The following is a 27825-nucleotide window of genomic DNA, read 5'->3' as shown; positions in this document are numbered from 1 at the left end:
AGATTTTTATCAATAGGAACATTTCTGAGAGTCAATAGATTCAGGAAAACATCACTATTATCTCACTTTGACTTCTCTATTAATTGCTTTGCACTTTGAACTGCATGTTCTGCCAAACCATTTAACTGTGGGTACTTAAAGACTACTTGTGACATGAGTACAGTCCATTTTTTCAGCAAATCTTTTGAACTCTTGGCTTGTAAACTGCATGCCATTGTCAGAAATAACTTTGTGTGGACTACATGAACAGCAAAATGACACTTCACCTTAGTAATGACTGTACTGGATGCCAGGGTGGGAAATAAATCAATCTCAATCTGACTGGAGTAAGAGTCTACTAACAACAAATAATGTTGACCATTCCACTTGAACATATCAGTGGCTACTGTCAACCAAGGTAGTTCCAGAATCTCATTAAGCGGAAGTGGTTCCTTCTGTTGATGAGGCTTTGTTCTATTATACACTTAACATGATAAAAGTGTTCTCTCAATGTCTTGTGACATAGAAGGCCAAAATAGAAGTCCTCTCATCCTTCTTTTGGTAGAATCAACTCCTGGGTGGCTACAATGCAAGATAGTAATGTACTCAGGTTGCAAGGACTTAGGAACAATTACTTTCGGACCTTTCATTAGGATGCCTTTGTCAGGCAAAAATCTCATCTCTGTATGGAAAATATGGATGCACTTCTTGAGGTAAATTAGATTGCTTTGTTGGCCATCCATGACTGATAAAGTGGTTGAGCTTTTGTAAAACTTGATCTTTGGTTGTGTGATCTTTCAACATATCAAGATGTGTAGAAGAAACATTTCTCACTTCCATAACTTCAAAATCAAGACACTCAATCTCTTGCTGTTCTGTGCTATTACTGGGTGGTCTGGACAATGTATCAGCAAGATAAAGAAGTGTGCCTTTCTTGCAGACAGGATTGAAATTGTACTTTTGTAATCTCAGCATCATTGCAGTCTGGTTGGAGCTGAAATCATAGGTTTTCTTAAGGTAGTGACTAGAGGTTGGTAGTCTGTTTCAATATGGATAGGGCTACCATAAACATAATCATGGAACTTTGAACAAGCAAACACAATTGCCAAAAGCTTTCTCAATCTATGCATATTACATCTTGGTTTAGGTAGGAATTCTCGCTGCATAGGCAACAGGTTGATCTTCTTGTAGAATGACTGCACCAAGCCCAAAATTTGAAGCATTACAGGAAAGTGTTACTGGTTTGTGAACATCATAGTAGCTGAGAGTAGGTGGACTAGCAATTCTTTGTTTCAGGACATTAAATGCTCTTTGGTGTTGCTCTAACCAAGACCAGGATACATCTTTACATGTCAGCTGTCTGAATTTCACTGAAAGTTGGCTCAAGTCTGGAATTAACTTTCCTAGGTTGTTGACCATGCCAAGAAAACACTGCAGGGCCTGAACATTGTCTGGTGCTGGCATCTTGAGAATGGCTGTTTGCTTTGAAGGGTCGGGTCTTAAGGCTGTTTTCTTAAATAAATGAGTAATCTCTTGTAGCCTGAACTTGCATTTGTGTGGATTGCGTTTTAGATTAATTTGATGTGCCCTTTCTAGAACTTTTCTGAGGTTTCTGTCATGTTCATCTTCATCATAACCTCACAACAGTATGTTGTCTACTATGGTAGCACAAGGATACCCAGAAAAAATTTCCTTCATTGCACATTGAAAAACTTCACTTGCAGAATTTATTCCAAATGGCGTTCTCAAAAATCTGTACCTGCCAGAGTACTGAATGTAGTAAGCAACAATTATTTTTTGTTGAGCTGAATTTGCCAAAATAAATTCTCTTCATCAATGACAGAAAAAAATGTGTCATTTGGTATTAAGGCTACAACTTCTTCAACTGTGTGCATTGGATGATCAGGTCTTTTCAGTGCTTTGTTCAAATCTTGTGGGTCAACACATATTCTGATGTCATCTGAGCTTTTCTTATGTGCTACCACCATTGAAGATACCCATTCAGTTGGAGTTTCAACTGGAAAAATCACACCTTATCATGATATTTTATCTAACTCAGCTTTGATTCTGTCCTGCATGGCTATTGGAACTTTACATGCTGGCCTGATAACTGGACTGGTCTCTGGGTCTAACTTGATGGAGTACACAACTGAAAGTTTGCCTAGTTTGTCTTGGAACAGATCAGTATAGGTAGAAAAAATGTGCTGGGCAAAATTAGAGTCATGGTCTTTTAAGCTAACATGGTGGACTTCCTTATTAAATGAATGCAGTCCCATTTTCAAACTGTCTCTGAGCTCTAATAATGAGTGGACGTGCCTCTTGATCACATAAAATAACAAGTAGTAGCTTCTTTCAGCAAAGTAACAAGAAAGTACTACTGAGCCTTCGGTTTGAATTTCTTCACCTTGATAAGCAAAAGGCTTCATACACCTTGCCAAATCAAGCCTTTCACCTTTACATACTCTAGCAAATGTTTCTGCAGACATAACATTGCACTTGGAACCTGTGTTGACTTTGAGCTCTGTGCGTTTGCCATATATCCGAACAGTCCAAAATACTTCATTGTTGGCCTTTAAATCTACTGCATTGACTGTTTCATGATGCACTGACTAACATCAACATAAAGAGTAGAACTGCCACTATCTAACTGATCAACTCATTTCTTAAAATGTTCCCTCTTAATAAAAGAATGTGGGCCTTTTGATTTACAAAATCTTTTGAAATGATTCCATTTATTGCAACTGTGGCATTTTTGACCAAAAGCTAAACATTTTTTTTCCTTTTAGATTCATGACTTCCAACACAGTTACGACAGTAGGTAATGAAGCTGGGTTGGGGCCTATGCTTTGAGTATGCTGACTCACTCTTATGCTTTACTGAGACTGTGTGAACTCTAGAATGTGCTAGAAAGTTCTGAGGTATACCAGTGAGTGCTGCAGGGGTTACAGTTGCTGCCGTGTGCTTGGGCCTGTTTCTTTTAACCACATACTACATACTATCAACATAAGCTTTATCATTGTGCCTTCTAGAACTACACTCATTTGTAAGCATATCTGTATACGTTTCTGTGAGCTCCTATATCTGGTAAATCTCAATGGCCTTATTCAAAGTTAAATCACTGTCATGAAGTAAAATCTTTCTCACAGCATCATCTCTTATGCCACACACAAGTCTGCCCTTTATTAACTCATCCCTTAAGTCACCAAATCTGAATGTTTAGCTTTATTTCTCAAGTCAGTTATATATGCTGCAAAAGTTTCACTAGGCTTTTGATCCCTTGTGTAAAATAAGTGCCTTTCCATAGTAACATTTGTCTGGGGGTTACACATTTCTCTAAATTTACGTTTTAAGCACTCAGGGTCCTCCCTTGACTCAGCCGGTACAACAATATGATGTTTTTTCCCCTCTCCAGCATAGACAGCAGGTACATACACAAATGAACGTTCCCATTCTATGGCTTCTGATCCAGCTAAATTAATTAGAATAAATGCCTTTGCAAGGTCATCTTTATCAGAAAATGCAGCCTGTATGAAAATGTCATACTCTTGCTCAAACACTCTCCAATTCTCAGCAATATTAATGTCAAACACAAGTACAATGGGTTTTCAAAATCTATCTGCGATGCCCACGAGATATAAACAAGCACACTGAAAATATGGCCCTTGTAATTAGGTATGGACAAACTGTTGTGTGAGCTTGTAAGAACATACAAATGCACAATAAACTCAATGAAATGCTTTACTTTGTGAAATATGCTCTGTAAAGGCTGTACTCTGTGAAATATTCCCTATCATGGCTGCACTTTGCGAAATAACTACTGTAACATTGCGCAAACATGCAAATACTTTATACACTACTGATAACTCAGATATCTTTGTGTAATTCAAAAATACATATGCTTCTAAAAATGCAGTTGTTTCCTTTTATTTTATTTGTTTTATGCAATACAGACCTTATTTCAAACATTTTCTGCAGTAATTCGAATGTTTTTGCCAGTATTGTACATATCTTTTCATGTGATTGTTATTTAGAATTTTCTGCATGCCGTTTCATATTATGCAAAAAAAAAATACTGCTGAGCAAGTTTTAATATCTAAAATGTGTTTCTGACCTGTTTTGCAAAGTATGCACATTTTGGGAATGATCCACTCTTGTATATTCCATCGGCATCTAAATAAGTGCCTTAAGTCATTTTAGCCAAGATGTTTCTGACTCCATGCCCCTTCTGAATATTCCTTTAGACATGCTACTTCTGGCATCATGTTGCTCATTCATCTCTAATACAAAAAAAACAAGAAGGCTTGGTGTTTCATTCAGATGCTTTAATACATACAAACACATAGGATGGATAGAGGCATCTTTAAATATGAACGAACTAGTTAACAAACAGAGCTTACATACATACATGCTTAAATCTCAACAGCTAACTACAAAATGCCAGTCAGACTTGCACGTGCTCAGCATTTGTACACTTGTGCAAGCCCTTGGATAGCTTCTTAAAGGTATATGCACACATATTGATTTACACCCCCATCTCCTGAATTGGTGAGAGGTCTACAGAAAGATAATCAGAGACAGTTTAAAGTCCTTATGCCTATGACACTCCCTGTATATTTAGCCTGTGCTGGCTGCTATTCCTCCTCTTTCTACCCCTCTTAAAAGATGGAAGGAGTCTTCCTATGATGAGGAAGATCAGGATTCAGATGTGGATTCTCTTGTTTACTCTTCACAGATCCACTCCCCTGTGGCTGTTGCTTTTGATGAAGAAAATACCCTTTCCCCTGACTTTCATTTAGGGGAGTTCTGTTTTGCAAATACAAAAGTCAGAATGATGTAGCATTTTACTAGAGAAGACACTAATATTATTGATGAACAGTAGAGATATTATACCCTTTTAGAAATGACCATCTGCCATTTGCCCTGTCCTGAAAGTCATTCTGTATACATTTGTTAATGAGTCCATAAACCCAGAATCCCAGCTTCATGCTCCTAAAAAAAGAGTTAGATTTTATAAGGATCCTGTGGATCCACGGTTTCTTTGTAAGAACCTCTCTTCTGATCCTGCAGTAATTTCACTCTCTGCAGGGAAACCCACTAAACTATTGAAAGTCCTCCAAACTGCTGCCTACAGATAAGGATAGCAGGGCCATGATGATGTATGGAAAACAATGATTTATATCTCTGATACCTTGGCTTTTATGACTGTTAATCATCAGACTCATAAGATAAAATATCTTTACCATGTCCCCCTATCCCAAAGACTATCTCTTTTTCTTCCAACCTGAAAGGAGATCACTTCAAACAAGTTCTTTCTATTGTAGAAAAGAGGTATATAATTTCATGGAAATCTCTTCCCAGTCCTCTTCTCAAGAATTCCTCATCTTTGGCAAAATCAGTCATCTTCTTCCTTTTTTACAGGACCTCTTACTGCAGAAAGCTATTCAGCCAGTTCCCCTTTCTCAATGCAGCATTCATTTTTACTTCAAAATGATCCATTGTTTTCCAAAAAATGAGGTCTTCTGGAGATCATTTTTGGATATTTTCCTTTTCAACACCTTTCTCAATGCACCAAGCTTAACTGTATAGTCCCTCCTCCCTATGATTGTCCCACGGACCTACTTAGCCACTTTGGACCTCAGTGATGCTTATCTTCTTATCCCTATCGATCCTCCTTTCAGGAAGTTGTTGAGATTATCTGTGTCTACATCACATTTTCAGTTTTCTGCTTTGCTATTTGGCCTTTCTATGGATCCAAGGGTATTCGTAAAATATCTAGCTTTTTTTCTCTTTTGCAGATGAAAAGTTGTGCAAATATTCTCTTATCTGGACAATGTACTTCTCCAATCTCCTTCTCCATTCTCCTCTTTCAAGGATCTGAATTTCGCAATAAACCTTCCTGGATTAGGATTAATTCTGCACCTAAAAGAGTCTTTGTTTTCCCCCTCCCAAAGCCTGATCTTCCTATGTTGCAGAATCAACACACTGACAATGACAGCATTACTTCCTTTTAGCAAGGTTCTGCCCTTAACACAGTTCTTTCAGAACCTTCTCTCTTTGTGGATGATCAAAGCAAGAGAGTTTTTAAGAATCATTCCTATGCTTTTTTTCATGAGAGTTTTTTGAAAATCATCCCTATGCATTTTATGATAGACTTCACATGAGGAATATGCAGTGGTATCTCATATTAGTTTGGCTTACTAATGGCACCCCTAAGACTTCATGAATTCCTCTCTTGCCCTGCATCAGGAAGGAGTTACATTGTGGATCAACAATATTTCCCTCAATTTTGGGTTACCCTTTCTGGGTCTCCCTTGCCAAGAACTTCACATAGTTGCTTACAACTTGCCATGGGGAGGCTGCACCCCTGCTCTGCCATTTGGGTAGGGGAAATCTACTATTAATTATTTGGGTAATAGTTTTGTTACCCTTCAAACACCACTTTTTTCAGGACATGCACCATGTTTTACAGGAGGCTAGAAAACCATGTACTAGAAAATCTTATGTTTCAGACTTGAATGGATTTTCTTTGTGGTACAAAAAGAACTAGGACTCTTTAGTGGTGGGAATCCATACCTTACTCTCATTTATGTGAGTTGTTTGACTCTTGTCTGGCATACTTTTCTGTGAAAGCTCATTTATCAGCCATATCTGCAAGTCTACCTATAGATCTACCCCTTTCTGAATATTTTGAAGTTAAGAAGTACTTGAAAGGAATCCTACGTATTAGGCTACAAAAAAGTCTATTCCTCCTCTTTGGGATTTGAACTATGTTCTAGAAAAATTGACTCTTACTCTTTTTGAGCCAGCTGACAGTTCTTCCTTGAAATTTTGCACTTGATAAACTGTTTTATCAGTGGCCCTTACCTATACCAAGGGAGTTTCAGACTTACAAGCTTTGATGGTGGGTCTATCATTCCTCATTTTCCACAAAGATAGGGTTATTCTTAGAGCTATTTTTTTTTCCTTTTTTACCCATAGTGGTTAAGGAGTTATCCCCAAACCAATACATCAATCTTCTTTCCTTCTACTTAAACAGGGAAGGAGATAAATCTTCATTCATTGGATGTGCATAGGCAGCTCAAATTTTTCCTGGACAAGAATAAAGGGATTAGGAAATCAAACCACCGCTTTGTGTACTTTCAAGAAAAGAAATAGGATTTCATGGTGTCTAAGCAAATCATTATTTTCCTGGATTTCCAAAGCCGTGTCTTTTTGTTAGTCCTTCCATTGGGAAACACTTTCCCTCTTCTGTCAAAGCTCATTCCACTAGAGCTGGAACTTCTTCTGGAGACACTTTCAAGCATTTTGATTCTAGAACTTTTCTGAACACAACAGCATGGTCCTCAGTTCATGCTTTTACTAAGCATTGTAAGATGGATGTGTTTTCCATAGCCAGAGCAGGATTTGTTAAATCCATCATTCAGGGCTTGTTGGAACACAAGTCTGCTCCTTATTTCTCCTCCAACCCTTCTGATCAGCTTTAGTACTCCCTCATCAGTTATTAACACTGTACCAGTGATCTTGGCAGGACATAGTACAGTTGTGTAACAACTTACCATAAAAGTAGATATCCTAGAGATCACTCTTTTAGTATTACATTGCACCATCCTTTCCTCTTGTTGGATTTGTTTTGCTTTTGCTGGTCAAGGTGAATCTCTTTCTTTTTTTCTTTTCTTCTCTTTGCAGGACATATACATATGTAAATAGTTACATCTCCTTCTACTTTAGTGTTTTGGTTTGTGGCAAACAGGTTTTGAGGTAATTCATGATAGTGCATTGCTTATGTAACTCTCACTTTTGGGCTTAGGTCATACATCACAGATATAGTGTGAGGGAGGTGCCCAGCTTTGATATGTTGGACAGAAATATGGCTATCCTTGGCATAATACCCCATCAGTTAGTAATACTACAACAGTGACCAGTAAGACATCTACTGCTCTGGTAAGGTCTGACATATCTATACTTTCTCTGGAAAGCAAAACATGCTGAATAACTACTTTAGATAACTTGTAATATAAGTTTTGTGTTACATTGATTACTGATGTGTACCTCTGTCATGGTCAAAAAAGGTTCAGTGAATGAGCTAACAAAAACTTAGGGCTTACATTTGCCAATTTAAACATTGCCTAATATATATCCCTGGAGAATATACAATCTTTAAAAAAGCAGTTATCTAATACCAATTTTACTTCACATTGCAAATAGGAATTCTTACATTTAAATTTTTGCTCCGTGTACCAATACCATGATCAATAATATAAATCCCTGGGATTCATTGACGCCTACAGGAAGTGTGCACCATTCTGATAGAACAGATGGCACAAGCATAACTCATACCTTCTTCCTCCTAATTTCATTTTTCCTACTGATCTTCTTGAAACCTTAAATATCAAGGGGGATTCATGAAGGTTACCACAAAGGGCAGACCACATGTACCCTTAGTGCAATCTCTCTGAGTGACTAGAAAGCACAAACAATGTAGTACGGATAGTCTTGAATACAGACTGTGTACACTTAGTGTAGGCATTAATGAATCTGGCCAAATATTTAGTGTGGCAACCAATAATTTGCCCACAAGGCATCTATGTATCATAATAAGGTCACCTCTTAGAAACAGGTAAGCCAAAGAATACAAAGACAAATATGCCAATCTTTCTTTATAGGATAAGCAATGACAACCAACTATCTGTCTGGTAAAGTTTTTGTGATATCATTCCATCTTCTTCAGTTGCAAACCATTTAATGCATATAAAGACTCCCCCAAACTCAATAATAGGTCTTATACTTGTTAAATAGATCTTTAGTAATACCCAGCTATCTCTGCTTGAGAAATATTGAGTGACGTTCTTCATAAGATCATAACTTTTCCTAATAATGATTGTCACATTAACTTTAAAGCTGAGAATTTTATCAGCCATAATAACTAGATCTCTCATTACCTCAGAAGAAACACAAATCTGATTGTTCCATGCCATAAGGAAAATTATATTATTAGCTCAAAATGTCAAATGGTACATTTTCCATTGTTAAATTTCATACCATTGGTTGTTATCCATTCATGTAGATTATCTAGATAAGATTATAACAAAGAACAATTACTAGTATTAGTTACTGGCTGTCCTATCTTATTATCATTGGGGAACTTACTTAACCATGCAGAGTTAGATTTTGGACATTCTGACATCACTAAACCAAATAATAGTGGCCCCAGGACTGAAACCTGAGGCATTCCCTTGCCTATCAATCTATACTTGGAGTAGGAATTTTTAATTTTCACTATGTAGATTTTACACAGTAGCCATTTTGATACCCATTTAGCTATATGGCCAAAGTTATTGGTTTTAATTAAAGTCTTTATTACTGTTTCATGAAGGATGGAACCAAAAGCCTTAGCCAGATCCAAAAATGCAACATCAACAGCTACTGAGTTATCCAATTGGCTAACAATCTAGTCATAAAAGCTTATCAAATGAGTGACACGTGATATCCTTGAGTGGAATACATGTTGATATATATCAGAGCTAAAGACCAGAAAGCCACAGTGTCCTCACAAAGCACTTTCCCAATATGCAAGTCAAACTAATAGGTCAATAGCTTTCTACCTTATATCCTGGTTTACATTTCAAAATGGGAATTATTATAGCTTCCTTCCACAGTTCAGGAGCAAATGCTTCCTTGAATGATTTAAAAAAAATAAAAATAAACATGAGATTACTTTTTCAGATATTCTTTTTAAGAAATATCCATTAAGACCATCAGTTCCCACTGCTGAATTTTGATTTATTTATTTTAGATTAGTCTTGCTTCACCATTTCCTCATTCATATCATGACAAGTGCTTCTAACTAATATGGATGAATCATTTCCCAAGATCATCTGAACTCAAATTAACTAATACATTTCAGTTACTGATTGTTTCAGCCTTATCTTTCAATGTTATACTGGTGGCCTAATGGTTAAGGTGTTTGCCTTGCAAACACAAAGTGTGGGATCTGAGTCTCACAAGGGATAATTTCTAGACATAAAATGGCTCGCAAGGGCAGTTAGCTTAGTATTAACCTATGAACCTTTATTATCCTTCAAATTAACTGTTGAATATACCTCATAATTAGATCTTAATCTTTTAATAGTCATGAGGTACAGTTTTCTGAACTTAATTGTAATTGTTCCTATTTGAAACCAAAGGGGAATTTTTATACCTTCACCACAAATGTATCTTTTTTTTCTTAGTTTAGATGACTTCAATCTCCACCATGGATATCTGTTACCTTTACATTGTGTTTTCACTCCAAATGGGACATGATAATCTATCAAATTATTGACAAAATTGTAAAAAAAAAATCATAATTCTCATGTGTACCTTTATTTTCAAAACTAGCAAACCAGTCCAAAGTTTCAATAGCCTCCTTAATTGACTCAGAATCCATCTTATTATTTTTTCATGTTGCAACCATCCTGATTTAATACGCTGATAGAGATCCAAACAACATCCAGTAAGTTATTTCTACTAGTTGCCTCATTCATTATTTGAGTATAATCATTTGTCATACTTTCAATTATCAACTAGTGCAATGTCTTTGATGTAGCAGAAGCTACACAGTTTACATAAGGGGCTTTTAGGTCCCAAGCAATTAAATCTACCTTCTCCAGAAAACTCTTGCTAATAACATTTAAAGATTGCTCATTCTGCTCCTTTGAAATACTAGGAGATTGGTAAAATATCTCTGTATCCATTTTAGTTCCACTGAAATCAATACTCACTATCAGAATTTCAGAGACCATGCCATTAAATTTTGTGACAAATTATTGGTTTGATTCATAGTTTCTGGTTACATAGATACCCCACCTTCCCTGCTATCAGTTCTAAAAGTATGATGACCAGAGGAAACTGGTATTACTATCAGTTTGTTATTGCAACTGAACCAAGTTTTTGTAATCAATAACACAGCAGTCCTATTACCAGATATACAGGCCTCTCAACCTTCTAATTACTTATTTAAGCTGTGAGCACTTAGTAAAAGACTTTTCAAACGTTCCTTACTGTTATCATTTACAACCAAAGGCTTGAGTCTAAAACATTTTTAATTAATTAGGTCAACACTATACAAATTAACCTGTTGCCTAAATTACTTAAGTGCAATTTGTCCATAATAATGAACTTAATTTTTTCATCAAACATTCCTAAAGATAGATTGCTTAAACAGAATTATGTAAAAATGCACACATTATCCAATTTATGAAAAATGTTGCTTGTCATCTAATCTCATCCTGAAATATGGACTTGGAAGAAGATCACTAAACACAACTTACATTTGAAATATTTACTTAAAATAATAGTGTTGTTTACAACAACTTGGAATGCATCATCATTAATTCTTCCTATATCATTACATCCACATACGACAATACAAGGTCATATCTCATTCATTTTGTAAATTAGCACTTAATATTATATTTTATAATTTATATAATACTACCATGTAAGGGTGAGACAGTGACCTGTTCTCTGTTTATACACAGAATAAAGTTCTTTACATTTCTTAATAATGAGTTCACAGTTACTAATTCATGATCGCAAACAATGATGTTATAATTATCTGTATTACTGTTAAACTCATAGACAACAGAATCATTGTTTACCATTGGTGTAGTTTGATTCTATGGCCAGATAATGACATTTCTTCATAAGAGAAGGGATTATTAATTGAACATTAATCTGTCTCACTTCATAAATATTTGTGGACGCAGAACCATTTTTTGATAAATACATCAAGTGAATCACCTTTACTCTGATTTATTATGATATTATCCACAGGAAAAGATTTACCAGCTTTGTATAACATAGCATCATTCAATACATTCTTTTCCAATTGAGTGTCTCTTAAATTCTCAAAATTTTTTCACCATCCATCCACAACCCCCTTTTCCCATTTTTGTACATGGAATCAGGGTGTCACTTCAACAGTGACAGTCACCTAGAGCCAAGGTTTACACTGCCGGATGGCTAGCCTTGCCACTGTAGAAATTCCACTCCACACACTCCCATGCACACTACACCTATGGCCAACTTTGAGTCTCCAGTCCACCTATTGCATGTCTTTGGAATGTGGGAGAAAACTGGAGCACCTGGATGAAACTCACATGAATGCAGGGAGGATATACAGACTCCAGACAGAAGGCACCCCAGCAGAGAAACGAAATAGGGAACCTCTTGCTATGAGGTGACAGTTTGATCCACTGCTCCACTATGCCTCCCATAAAAAATAATAATCTACACATCCTACTATGTTCGTCCAAATCCCCTCTTGTTTTATTAGCAAGCATAACCAGTGATACAATATTGTCATCTGTTTGAGTTGACTCACAGATTTGGGTTAAAGCAGCCTGTTAAACCCCTCTTTGGATGAAATTACTTAAACAAATACATAAAATAAAATAGGCACGTGAAAGTGACTGGTCTAAACCTAGTAGAGGAAGAAAAATAGTTGAGCTTGACTCTCTTCCTTTAATGAAAGGGCTTCTCCCTAAAAAGAAGAATAAGTACTCTGATACTTAGAATGTTTTTCATGCTATTATACTGCTGTGTTTTGCTAAATAATAGAGAGCTTTTTAGGTATTGCCAAATGAGTTCCAGTAGGTATTATCTATATTTTTAAGTCCTGTGATAGTACTTTTTCTATTACTATAAACAATGCCTTCCTAAAATGTTGAAAAATAATAACTGAAAATGCAGAAGTTTGAATACTGAACATTGCTCCTCTCCTTTAAACTTCATTTTCTGTGGTTGGAGCAAGCTCCCATGTACCCCCCTAAACGTGTATATATATATTTATATATATATATATATATATATATATATATATATGTATATATATATATAAAATATATATATATATATATGTATATATATATATATATATATATATATATATATATATATATATATATATGGATCTAGGTCATAAGATCGACAGCTCATATGACTGAAACTCATTTCATCGACAGCTCATTTGGCTGACAAAAAGTATAGGTGGGGGGCTGTGCCCCCCTAACCCCCCCAACTATATATAACAACTCCACAGTCGCACAACAGTGGGGAGGGGGGAAAATCCCAGGTTTTTGCCTTGAATACTTTTTGTCAGCCAAATGAGCTGTCGACCAAATGAGTTTCAGTCATATGAGCTGTCGATCTTATGACCTAGACCCATATATATATATATATATATATATATATATATATATATATAGATATATATGGTTTTTTTTTGTATTATTTATTTATTTATTTTACATTTGGTTACTGGAAAAGTCCAACTGGGCACATGTCCTTTTTCAGTGCAGGCCCTGGGAGAAAAGCTTCACATATAACAGAAATTAATAGAGTACAATTTCCAGGTACAGAAGCATGACACTATACATTTTTCATCAAATAAAGTTAGGATAATAAACCTCAAACTGTACATCAACAAAGAGTAGGAAGAAAAGTTGTACACTATACAGGTACAAAGATAAAACACCTAAAACTGTACAATCAAAGCAACATTCAGTATGATATGGTATTAGAAGAAGGAGTGACAGTTGAGAAGAAGAGAGAGGTATCAGGAAAGACACTTTCAAGATAAAGAGTGGTCAACTGCCTAAAGGTAAGGGAAGAGTGTTTACCTTGGGTGAGTAGGATGGAGGGCAGATATATAATAGCCTGGGCAGTCACAGTTACAAATACAATTGGTTTGTAGGTGTGTTCTGAGAGATTTCTTAAACCGAGCTAAGGACTTTGTGGCTGATATATAAGTGGGCAAGGTGTTCCATATTTTGGCAATGAAATTAGAATAGAGGGAGGTTCTTGCAGAATTGTTGACTTTAGTGACTTGAAGAAGAGGTTTATTGTTGGTGCTCTGGACTCTAGTAGTGGAGTAAGAATGTATAAGGTTTTGTAATGCAGGGGTTTTCTCGGGATAGTAAAGAATCTTATGGGTTAGTATAAGCTGGACGTAGAGGAGAAGTTGGGTAGTTCAAGCCAACTGAGTTGTTTAAGGACTGATCAGTGGTGTGTTTGATATGGGTTAATGGTGGCGAATTTTGCAATTCTGTTGTAGCAGGCCTCAAGTTTAGTTATATCTGATTTTCTAAGATTGTTGAAGATAGGGGAGGCATATAGAAGTGTAGAGATGAGATGTGTTTTTGCAGTTTTAACCCTAGTGCTGTTTGTGAGGAATTGTTTATTTCTATATAGCCCCCCCCCCCCCCCATTTTGTATGTACTTTCTTTATGGTGAGTGAAATTTGAATGTCAAATTTCATATTGCAATCTATCTTGAGTCCTAGAAGTTTAGTGTGAGTGACATGAGAGATAGTTGTTCTATTGTTAGAAATGATAGTAAAAGTGGGTATAGGGGTGCAGTGATTAGTAGGCTGGAATATGAGAAGTTTGGTTTTATTGGAGTTTAGTATTAGTCGAGAGATGGTTAGCCATTCTTCTAAAGAAAGGAAAGAGGCCTGTGTTTCTAATTGCAGCTCCTGGGGGGAAGGAGAGGAACAGATTAGTGTTGAGTCCTCAGCATAATGGATGACTGAGGTATGGAGGTTGTTAGTAAAGAGAGAGAAAAGTGAAGGACCAAGGATGGAGCCTTGGGAAACAACCAGTGTGACTGGTAATAAAGGGAAGAGTTCATGCCTCCATTGTATTGCTTGCTGTTTTCCTGTTAAATAACTTTGAAACCAGGTAATGGTGTGTTTGCTAATATTTAGTTTGAGAGGTATTTAATGAGTTTGTTGTGGTTATAAATATCAAATGCCTTGGAGAGGTAAAGAGAGATAGTTGAAACATAGTTGCCATTATTTCTGTGGTTGTATACTATATGAGTGAATGACATAAGGACTGTTGTAGGGGCCTGAAGCAACGTTGAGTGTTTGTGAGAAGATTGTGGGTGTTGAGATAATCCATAATTTGCGTGTTTATATACTTCTCCAGTATTTTTGAACAGAGGTGAGAGTATTGCTATAGGCCAATAGTTGGTTAACTCTTTTGAGGTGCCCTCTTTGTGAAGTGGAATAATGTGAGAAACTTTTCAGATCTCGGGGACTAGATTTACGGATATTGAATGGTTAATAGGAATGTATATAGGATATGCAATGGCATCAGCACTAATTTTCAAAAATTCAGATGGCAATTTATCAACAGCTAAGGTGGTAGGTTTTAGTTTCTTAAGAAGTTTTTTTTAATTGTATCAGTAGAGAGAGGATGGAAGGTAAAGCCATTATTTTAATATGCCATTTGGGCGATTGGTTGGAGGATGGACAGGTTTGAGAGTTAACTAGTTTAAGAATGGATTCTGTGAAGAATTTGTTGAAATGGGTGGCAATACTGAGTGAGGCATCAGTTATGGTTAGAGAGGGAGTATCTGATTTTCCAGGAAGGAGAATGTTAATAGCTCTCCAGCATTCTTGGGGGTTATTTTGATATTTAGTTTGTAGTGGTAGTAGCTAATTTTGTCTATTTTGACACATTTCTTTGACTTGCTATGGAGTTCAAGATACTCCTGTTTGTCTGTATGGGTTTTGTGCCTGTGGGCTTAGGCTTTAGCTGTGGATTTCAGCAGAGATCTAGTCTCCTTGCTCATCCAGGGTGCATAGTTAGAATTGACTCTGATAGTTCTCAGAGGGGCCTGGGAGTTATGATATCCAAGAAGATAGAGTTAAAGTACTAAACAGCTTCAGCAACACTGAGATTCTTGAGTGGAGTTCAGTTACATCCTTTTAGTGCGGTAATAAAGCTAGATGGATATAAATTTTTCTTGTTTCTCATTATCTGGTAATTGGTGGCATTTTCTTAATATGTGCAATGTCTTATTACAAATGTAGGTAAGTAGTCACTCAGGCTGTCAGGGAGGCATCCTGACTGACAGATAAGAGTTGGTCTGTTTGTCAGAATCCAGTTAAGTATTGGTTGTCTTTTGGTGGATTTGTCAATTCTAGTGAGACTGGATAAGCTGAGAAAATTCATGGAGGTTGGTGAAGTTGATGGTAGAAGTGGAGTTACAAGTTAACAAGTTAATGCTAAAGTCCCCCAAGATGATGATTTCATGTTGTAGGAACTCCGTGGCCCAGTCAAGTAGGGTCTCCAGTATGGGTATGTTGTTGCCTGGTGGTATGTAGCAACTGATTATATTGACACTTTTTCTCAGGTTAATTTTTAGTTTTGCAAGTATTATTTCTGCATTGCCCAAGGAAAGTAGGTGTATAAAGTTTTTACATTTAGTTGATTTTTAAATAGTAAAGCTACACCACCTCCTTTTTCAAATATTCAATCATTACATAGGATATTATAACCTGGAGCTACAATTTCATTATTGGAAATGTCAGGTTTAAACCAGTTTCAGTTAATACTATTAAGTCTGGAGAATATAGGGAAATGGTAGTATGAAGGTCATAGTCTTTTTTGCTAATGCTTCTGGCATTCCTTTTTGTATGAGCAGGTAATTAGCTTTTCTAGAAAGTTTATTAATTTATTTATTTTACATTTGATGACCGGGCTAGTTTAACTGGATACATGTCCATTTTCAGTAGAGGCCCGGGGAGAAAAGCTCCAACACACACACACACACACACACACACACACACACACACACACACACACACACACACACACACACACACACACACACATACACACACACACACACACACACACACACACACACACACACACAATATAATAATAAATGTTGCAACAGTACAAGCTTGACACAGCTGTTAAGAAAAGTACAGTACTAATGGTGAGCATAATACAAAATAGTAAAGGTAATGTGCAAAAAGTTGTTTACTATATACATATATACATAGATTTAAATTGCAATATCATGGTTTATATGGATCATTAAGGAGAAGTCAGTAGTTAGTACAGTATAGTATGAAGTTTCATAGGTATAAAGTAAAAGAGAGTTAGTCAGGGTTAGTACAAGGGCATAACCAATGTGTACTAAGAAATAGTTTTAGTTTCTGTTTGAAAAGTGTTATTGAGGACAGAGATAGGAGTTCAGTGGGAAGTAGGTTCCAGTGCTTTCCTACAGTATTAGAGAACAGAGTCTCCTGCTAAGTTGTTGGATATGCTAGTACAAATAAGTAGTTTATTTGAGGAGCATAGATTCTTAAGATTGTTGTAAGGGGTAATGAGAGTAGAGAGTGTTGGAGTATTGGTGGGATGATACAGGCTCTTATGGGTAATAGCAAGCTGGTGAAACAGAAGCTGATTTTGGAACTCTAGCCATCCTAGTTGTTTTAGATTACTACAATGATGAGTTCTAAAAGGAGAGCCAGTAGCAAATCTAGCAATATTATTATAGAAAATTGCCAGTTTGTTGAGGTTGGTTTTGAAAGATTAGTGTATATAGGTGAAGCATAGAGTAGAGTGGAGATTAAGTGAGTTCTGGTTGTAGCGGTCCTGGCTAATGGTGTAAGAAAGGGTTTGATTCTATAGAGGGATCCCAATTTCTTGTTAACTGTTTTTATTGTGCTGTTTATATAAGTATCGAAGTTCAGGTTGCTATCTATAGTTATTCCTAAAAGTTTGGTGGTTGGGCCAGGAGATATGAGAGTGCCGTTCTTAGATATGAGTGTGAAATAAGCTGGGGTTGACTTTCGGGTTGGAGTAAAAAGTAAAAGTTTCGTTTTTTGGGGGTTCAGGAGGAGGCAGCTGTTTAAAAAACATTGTTTTACTGTATTAAATCCTTTTTGGGTAAGGGACTGTAGTTCAGAAGGAGAAGTGGCTGAACAAATTATAGTGGAGTCATCTGCGTATTGAATGCAGGTGGCATGAGGAATTGCTAAGTGATGGTCATTAATAAAAATGGAAAATAGCAGTGGGCCTAATATGGAGCCCTGAGGAACACCAAGGGAAATGGGGAGGTGTGTAGATAGATTGCTGTCCCATAGTACAGCCTGCTGTCTATTGTCTAAGTAATATTTGAACCAATTTAAGGCTGAAGGTTCAAGGGAAAGGGATTTCAGTATATTTAAAAAGAGCTGGTGATTAACCATATTGAAAGCTTTAGATAAATCTATAAAGACTGCAAATGAAAGAATATTGTTGTTACGGTTTTTGTTAATGCAGTCTGTAAAGGATAGCAGTGCAGTGGTGGTACTGTGAAATGGTCTAAATCCATGTTGACAGTTGGCAAGTAGGTTATTTTGGATAAGGTGGTTAAGTAGTTGCTTATGGGCGCATTTTTTCCATTATTTTTGCCAGTGGGGAGAGTAAAGCTATAGGACGATAGTTTGAAAAGTCATTGGAGTTACCACCTTTATGTATAGGGATAATTTGAGAGATGTTCTGAATAGCTGGGATAGTTCCTTCTCTTATGGTTCTGTTTATCAGCACGGAAATGGGGTAGGCTATGGCTTTAGCTCCTTTTGGCAGGTATTCTGCTGGTAGTTGGTCAGCAGAGGGGGTGGTAGGTTTTAGTTCTTGGTGAAGAGAGCAAATAAAGGAAGTATAAACAGATTGTAACTGAAATGATGGAAGTGGGCAAGTAGGAGAGGTTGGTATATTTGAGGTACCTGGAGATAGTTGACTAGCAAGAGTTTGGATGGCATCTATAAAAAAAGAATTGAAGGCATTGGCAGTTTGTGTTGGATTCTCAAGGTTGGAGCCTTGAGGGTTAGGTGTGATAGATTGACCTGGGTGTAGTAGTTTGTTAATGCTAGACCAAAACTTTTGTGGATTGTTTTGGGGAGTTTGCTGTAGTTGGAAGTAAAAGTTTTTTTATCTAGGAGGATAGCTTTTTTTGTAATATTTCTAAGTTGTCTAAAGTTTTGGTGGCCTGTAGAATTCTTAGTGGTGTGCCATTCAGGCCAAGATTTGTTTCTAAGGAGGATTTGTTGCCTAGTAGCTATTGAGAGCCACGGGGCAGGTTTAGCCTTATTTCTAATAGAGCATGATGGGGCATGATGGTCAAGGATGGCTAAGCATGTGGAATTAAAGTATTCCACTGCTTCATCTAGTGGGAGGGATTTTAGCGGTAACCAATTACAGTGTTTAAATTCTGTTTGGAATAGTTCAGGATTAAAAAGTTTTTTGTCCGTATTGTCCTAAAGGTATTTGGGTAAGTTATGTTGGTTTTGTGTCTGATGATATACGTTAGTGAGTGGTCACTTAGATCATCAGGGAGGGTTCCTACTTTGTATGTTTGAAGAGGAGAATTAGTAAGAATCCAATCTAAGGTGCTTTCTTTGTTATTGGGTTTATTGATCCTGGTTGGGGAGGTAATAGTTTGTGAGAAGCCATATAGGTTAATATGGGTGGTAGGATGTATAGTACTACAGGACTTCCAGTCGATATTAAAGTCTCCAAGGACTATAGTTTCTTGTGGAAGATTAATAGACAGCCAGTTTAGAATATTTTCAAGGGTATTAATGCTATTTCCAGGGGGAAGGTAAATACAAGCAATGTATATGGATTTACGTGTGTTGACCTGAAATTTAGAAATGAGGATTTCAGCATTATTGTACACAGGTGGTCTAAGGTTTGCAGTGGTAACTTGTAGCACTGTTTTATAAAGGATTGCTACCCCCCTCCCTTTTTGTTTGTACATTCTAATCTGAGGATATTGTAACCAGGTGGGGTGACTTCATTGTCATTAACTGTAGGTTTTAGCCATGTTTCAGATAAACATAGGATGTCAAATAGGTGGATATCTAAGAGGGCGTGGAGGTAGCAATTTTGTTGTTAATGCTACTTATGTTAAGATGTGCTATATAGAGTGAGTTAGAAGGTTTAATAGGGGCTTGTGTACTAGTGATGTTAAAGTTGCTTTGTTCAGTGGCAGGAGTATTATTTGGGCTGGGGTTAGGATGAATGTCCCCATCTAGCAAGGCATGGAGGTATATTCTGTTTATAGGGTTGTGGAAATTACAGAAATAGTAAAGTGATTTTCTAATATTTAGACTGATGTACTTAATATGGGCCAATATATGATATTTGGCTTGTAAGTAGCATGGTCTAGATGTGATACTGATGTAGGTTTGGGAGATAGCTAGTAGTGGTGAGGAAGTGAATTTGGAGGGGAAGAGAAGGTTGGGGTATAAAGGTTGTTCATAGGAGGTTAATAGATAAGCAATAGTTAGCGGAGGTAAGAGTGAGGCCAGGAGTAAAAATTTTGTTTGATTTGGGATGGATAATTTAGCCATTATCTTAGTTTAAGATGTGGAACAAAAAAGGGAGTTAGGTAGTATCAACAGTATAAGAAGATATAACAAGGATGGAAGGGAGGTAGTGTAATATGAACAGATGATGTGATTTGTCAAGAAGGGTGGGAAGTGTTAATAAGGTGTGCTGCTAGACTGGAGCAGATGTGATGGGGGTGTGGTTTACAGGAATAAATGTAGGACCACTGGGGGCGGGTGAGAATTGAGGGCAGGGTAGGGGAGCGGAGTGAGCCCGCAGGGTGAACGGAGTGGATAGAGACAAGTGAGTGAAACAGCCAAGGTGAACAATCAGTGAAATGCTGACTGTTAGAGGTAAGTTAATTTAAGGTAGGTATAGAATGAATAAGAAGTAGAGTGGGAGAATTTTAAGTAGGAAAGTGGGTAATTACAGCAAAACAGGGTTGTATGAAAGGACGATAGTAGGAAGGTATAGACAGCAGACAGTAGAATAAGTATTTTCTGGGATGGTGGGATAGGAAAAAAGATAGGGAAAAGGTGCCACCTAGTGGACAGTCAAATTAATTACAGCAGTAGCAGTTTCTGGGGAAGGCTGGACTAGGGCTAGAAAGACGATCTATTTGGCTAGGGGAGGTAGTGATAAAGCAAGAGAGGGACTATACTTTGACTACAGGATACGGGGGGGGGGGTATGGCTGCTGGCTGACCAGGCAGAGAAGCTTACAAATACCAACAACAAGGAATAAGCAACCTACAAATTAGCTTTAAAGTCAGTATGAGGAAAACACATACTCTCTTCTTTCTTTTCTTGGAAGAGCACAGGGTACACTTTTAGGGTGATGTTACAGCTGGTAGGTTAGGATGGGTCCTTAGTTGCCTTGCGGGTTCTTATCTCCTAGTGGCGGGTAGGCAAGCTGGAGAGTGGAATGTGTTATGAGATGGATTATTGTTAGTTATGTGGATATTGCTATCAAATGGGCTGGGATTAGGATGTATGTCTCCACTGACAGATAGTCTAGCTGCAAGGTCAATTTGGCTCTTATGAGGTACGTATCATATCTGCCATGTTTTGTGGATAGTTTATTGGTATGGTGGGAGGATAGTTTTAGGATAAGAGGATAAATGTTTATGTGTAGAATAGTTTAGGTGATATAGGGAATGAGAAGTGTTGATATTTTGATGTGAGTGGTAGAGATGGCATGATGGGGTAGTGTGTCAGATGAATAGTTACGATATGAAGTAATGTGTGCAAGTAGTATGAGGACTGTGAGTAGTATTGATTGCATATAAATATTTAGGTGGAGCATGTTAAGTATTGAAGTTGATATAGTTGTTCTTTCAGCTATTTGTGATCTTATGTAGGCCTTGATATGGGTCTAGTGTTAGCTAATAGTGGTTGTAGTGCCAGAAGTTGAAAGTGTGGCTACTGTTTTTGTTACCGTTATTTAAATTTTGAAGGAGAAAGAGTTGGAGTGAAAGTGAGAAAGGCTAGTATGGGAGTGGTGGTGTGATATAGTGATACTGGTGTAGTGTGATTGGATGAAGGTTTAGTGTGGGAGTGGTGTAGTGAATGTAGTGTCAATGACACAATGTGGTATGTTGAAGTGGTGTTAAGGGAGTGTATAAATGTGATATAAAAAGGGATGGGTGGCAAGGGGGGTAGGAGAGAGGAGTGAACCTGAGCATGAATGAATGGAGTGGGATGAACGAGACATGGATGTTGAACAAAAGTACAAAAAAAACAATCAGTAAATACAGCACTAGTGTGTAGGAGAGTGAGAAGAAGAAAAGGTAACAAATATAAAATTTGTTGTCTAGAAGGGAGACATGAGTATGGAATGTTATATTTAAATGTAGAAAGGTGGAGAATCATAGATAATACAAATTATGAGCATACAGAGGTGAGAAAACAAGGTGTGGCATGCAACTTATAATGCTGTGGATTATAAATGGAGGGAGAGGTAGCTGTAAGGGTATAACAGTTTGTATGAGGTTAAAGAGGAGCAGCGATGTCTGATTAGATAGTGCTTGAGAGAAGGGGGTTTTGTGGAGGATGGGAGAGAGGGAAAATGGTGATGTGTGTACTGCTAACAGGAGGTATTAAATGCAAACTACTACTGATGCAGAAACAGTTGTAACATACTTTTAGTGGCCTGAGAGTGGTAATAACTAGCTGGGGTCTGGAAACTTTGTTGGTATATTTTGCTGGGGCAGTAGAATAAGGCTGTAGGTGCTTGTAAATCTGTGAGAGTCTTTAGACTAGGAAAGGAAAGGACATAGCAGAAGGTTAGGACTGATGTAGGAAAATGTAGGAAGGGTTAGAATATAGCTAGAAGAAGAAGGTGAGGATAGAGAGGTATGACATATGGGAAACTAAAGGAGATATGTGAAAAAGAGAGAATAAGCACAGTATGCAAGGTACAGCAAATAGCTGGTAACAGTTAGTAAGACACTTTATAATACACGTGCATCAGTAATAGGAGAAGACTAACACAGTTTTCCATACTAGTAAACAGAAGATGGCTTAATAAGCTCTTAATACTAAGTGAAACCAGCAGCACACAACACACAAGTTATGCATAAGAATTCTGTTGCAGGGACAGCATCACATCAAAGTTGTGTGATAATATCAGCAGCATACAACTAAGAAGCCCTTGAAACTGTTTAAAGTCAGCAGCAAATGATAAGAAGCACATAAAAAACTTAGGGAATAGCACAAGCAAATACTCATCTGTGTAGGCCTGCAATACAGTCCAGTACACTGAATGCACTATAAGTCTGGATAGTAGAGCCTTAAGTAGGGTTGCCAGCTGTCCGGTTTTTGACCGAACTGTCCGGTTTTCAGACAAATTGTCCAGTTAAAAAATTTAAACTCATGAAGTCTGGGTTTTTTTTGTGCCGCCAGAGGAGAGGAGAAAGTAAATGTATCCAGCTCGAACGGGAGCAGTACGATACACTACTAGCTACTACACAACAATGAAATGCTTTTAACTTCAGTATTCCTGGTAGCTACATAGTTTAGACAGTACATACATTAACTTAAGTGGCAGTGATGTAATACAAATGGACAAATTTTATTTTCTGCTATACGGATTGTAGAGATATCGCTGGAAGGCAGTACTCCACGGTGGGAAAACGGTATTTTTTTAGCTATCATTATCCTACCAACTACCAAGCAGTGACAATAGAAATCTTATAGCAAGATTTAAAATGCTTAAGCACTCTGCCAACATTGCCCAGTGTTGCATTGTAGTACACTCAGACTGATTTTAGAACTTCACCATGCAGTGTAATACTGCTAGCAATTAACACGCCCTGATTTGTATTATCCTCGTCTACTATGTTGAACCGTATTCCATGAAACAAATTGTGCATCTTGCTTTTTGGGCACTTGCAGTTACCCAACATTATTTTGCTTTTACTTGATTCTGTCACAAGGGACCACATTGAAAAATAAAACTATCTCTTTGCCATGTTCAGAAAATGGCAAGTGTGCTAGCTGCATGTGATTTCTTTTCCTACGTGCATCTTTCTTAGATCTAGAGGCTTGAGTCATCTTTCATTCAGTCTTATTGCCATTTTACAACTGCATAGCGGCGGTCCAGTCTGCATCTTCGTAAACTTGTATTAGAGCGCATTGTTGTAGGAAGTTACCTGTTTTAACCCGCAACTTTGGCATGATATAGAAAAACATTAATGAAACTCTTTAAAGTATGTGTGCTTTTCTGAGATTATGACATATACTTTGAAAGTAACATAAAACATGTCACCTGTTAGAAATCCATTCATCCACAACCCCTTTATCCCATTTTTTGCATATGTGACATGTAAAGAAAAAGAGTGGGAGGTCAGTCAGACCCAGTACAAGATCTTAAGTACTAGCATCTGAAATATCACACTGGGGGCAGTAACACTTAGCTCAATTGACCCCCACCCAATACAGGCGCAGCCAAGGACTAATCCGAAGTACGAAACAGAAAATATGTTACATCTTAACAACTGAGTACCTGTCCCACGCCCCAGTACAAACAGTATTTGACAGAACTTTCAAAATGCAAGGGAATGTTAAGATCATCATTTCTGAATGAGCAGTAAAGTAATGTTATTGACTTAAACAATCTTATGGGGTAAATCAAAACTTACAATTTTTTAATAGCAAAGATAACTGCTTACATTTTTTTTGGATTTTTTTAATCATATTTACCACCATGTGCACAGGCTGCTAGCTCTTGATCTTTTATCTCCATGGATCATCCATAATTAGGTTTAGGAACATAGAAAATAAATAACTGGAGAAAAATGCACCATATTGACACTTTTCATCAATACTGGTACTTACATCTGCAGCAGCCTAGCAGTGCAATTAGTGCCGCCTGTGTTCTTTTCTCCCCTTTAAGTACGGCTTAAGTCATAAAAGTGGGTGGTCCTATCAGCTGATGTCACTGTGATGTCACAAAATAGGTGGGGCATGGGCGGGAGAGGGGGTGGGAATGGGTGGGGTTATGTGTGATGCGAGGGGCGTGACTTTAGTCCAGTTTTAGCCGCAAAGAAACCTGGCAACCCTAGCCTTAAGTTGTGAAGGCCCTTGAAGGAACAATCTTTAATATATTGATTTTTAAATGTAGGGAAAAGATAAGATAAAATAAAATGCTATGGTTGCATTAGTATACAACACCCAGAGAATCAAAATGGGAGAGGTTCTTTTAAGTGAAGCTGTATGCATTTACTTAGATTTGGGTGCTGGACAAAAAGATTCGCATTTGCTTAGTACTAGTGTGAAATGATTGTTGCAGTTGCTACTGTTGAAGTAATGCTGGGATTAATGGGTAAAAGGCATGTTACTTACATTTTAGAAAGAAAGTCAAGTGTGTATTATATTCTCAAGTGCAGCGACGGTTCCAGGCTCTACATTCCTAAGTAACAACAACAGCAGCTATGTCACATGTAACATTAAACTATGTGTAGTTTTGCTACGTTGCTACAACCACAATTGCAGGCAAAGTGGCCTCCACACAGGCTGACTGTGTTTGCTATCAGATAAGAAGAAACAACTCTTAACTACATTTGGAAACAGTCGATTAGAGCAGTAGGAAGGTACCGTTATGACTAGCGCATTGTGATTACAATAACTTAGAAAGACTAGACAAGTCCAGCAAAAAAAGTACAAATAAAGTACAGTGGTTTACCTCTGAGAGTTAGCAGCACATCACATAAGGGTAAGAGATGAGTTGCAATGCTAGGAGTAGGGGCAAAAAGATTGAGGGAGAATACAAACTGTTTTTTAAAATTGTCAATGCATGATGGGAGTTAATGGGACCGGTATATCACATAGTTGCAGTATAGGCTATGAATAATAAGAAAAGAAAAATACAGGAATGGGTAGTAGGAAGTCTAGCCAGACATGGATGTTGAATGAAAGTACAGAAAAAAACAATCAGTACATGCAACACTAGTGCTTAAGAGAGTCAGGAGAAGAAAAGGTAACAAATATAAAATTTGTTGTCTAGAAGGGAGACTTATGAGTATGGAATGTTATATTTATTTATATTTAAATGTAGGAAGGTGAGGAATCACAGATAATACAAAGTATGAATATACAAAGGTGAGAAAACAAGCTGAGATTTGTAGCGCAATTTATAATGCTGTGGATTATAAATGGAGGGAGAGGTAGTTGTAAGGGTATAACAGTTTGTATGAGTTAAAGAGGGGCACTGAGGTCTGATTTGATACAGCATAAGAGAAGGGGGTTTTGAGGAGGATGTGTGGGAAGGAGAATGGCGATGTGCACACTGCTAACAGGAGGTGTTAAACCCAAACCACTACTGATGCAGAAACAGTTGTAACATACTTTTGAGTGGCCCAAGAATGGTAATAACTTGCTGAGGTCTGCAAATTTTGTCGGTATCTTTTGCTGGGCAGTGGGATAAGGCCAAAAGTGCCTGGAGATCTGTGAGAGTCATTATCTTTTTAGTGGTCTGAGAATGGTAATAACTTGCTGGGGTCTGCAAGCTTTGTCTGTATCTTTTGCTTGGGCAGTGAAATAAGGCTGTAGATGCCTGGAGATCTATGAGAATCTTCATATATATATACTTTTTTTTTTTTATATACATGTATATGTATAAATATATATATATATATATATATATATATATATATATATATATATATGCGTGCATGTGTGCATGTGTGTGCATGTACACAAACTCAGAGATTGCCATACCTCAGAAAAAAAGGAATAAAAGAAAATTCTGAGAAACTGTCATCATGGACATTGTCTACATAAATCTGTATTTTTAGTCATTCAGTATCCCCATCTTAGGACTTGCCAAAACAGGTCGCGAGATTTCAGACTGTTACCCCTATAACCCATATTTAATATATTTCTTGAACTGAGATAATTTTCTGACTCATTGAGGTCTTTTATTATTACTTTTCTAGCTTATAACAGGCCTATAAACCTGTTTAAACCTCCTATAGGTCAACATCTGTAAGGTAACTGCTATCTAAATGTTTAAAAGAGTTCTTTGATTGAAATGAAAATACTAGTTATAATCATCTGTACCATTCTTGTGAACTACATTTTCTTTTCATAAAGACCATAGTAATTCAGCCCTCATATTAATTATGAATTAAATAAGGAATGGCATTAACAAAGAGTCATGTTGTCTTTGTGGACTTTACTTAAATATTTGGTTTTACACCTCATGTCAGCCATATTATAAAGGTTTTTGCAATCAAATATGTTTATGTGGATGAGCTATTTGGACTCAGTTTGTTATTCCGTACTAATGTATAAATCTACTTTTTAATTTCCTGTAAGTAGAAAAATTATTATTTGGGCTTATCTTTCTAGACCTCTTGTTACTTTTTTTGTTATTTTGTTGACACTGTCAATAGTGATCATGCTAGTGTTAATCAATCACTTGTTCTATGGTAATGATATAAAACTGGGCGTACTAACCATAGTCATTTGACAAGGGAAATGCAGAACTGCTACATTATTGAGAATCAGTGGTTATTTCAACCAGCAAAGCCCATTATTTTTAATGAAACAAATGCAATGAGTTCTGTAATGTTTAAAATACATGAAATTGTTCCAGCTAGTTGGATGTTTAGCTTACTTTTTATGAAAATTTGGTCTGCTGAAGCATGTATTGTGCTTTTCTTGATCCATTTATTACCTTTCCTGGATATTTCATTTACATTTTTAGAAATGTTTCTTTTTTTTCTTCTTCTAATAAAATGGTGTTACTGCTTTATAAAGTTGGACTGACATTAGAGAAAAATGTCCTTATAATATAACACTATATGATTTATAATAAACTGTGCTTAGTTAGTCATTGCTAGCAATTTCTTAGGCAATATAACAAAACTGAAACTTCTGATTTTTGTCAAGATAATGTATACAGCATACTCAGTAGGTCCTACTTATCAACATAAAAAGTCAATGTTGACTACAGAACTTCAAAGAAAAACAAAAGTTTTTCACTGAAATACTTCAATAAATCCTTAACCCCACTATCAGCCGTTTGGCAGCCCTTTAGAATATGCCATCCACTGCAAGATTACTGTACCTTTGATCAAGAGGAATTGTTGCACATACTGCAGTTTATATAAGAGGCTTCTTTGCACTTCAGGTTCACACTTAATATAATGTTTAACAAATGTGCACTGAATAACAGCCTTTCT

This window comes from Protopterus annectens, chromosome 8.part0 (genome assembly GCF_019279795.1).
Source record: "Protopterus annectens isolate FY-2018-M chromosome 8.part0, PAN1.0, whole genome shotgun sequence".
Lineage (NCBI taxonomy): Eukaryota > Metazoa > Chordata > Ceratodontiformes > Protopteridae > Protopterus > Protopterus annectens.
Note: the sequence above shows the minus strand (reverse complement) of the source record.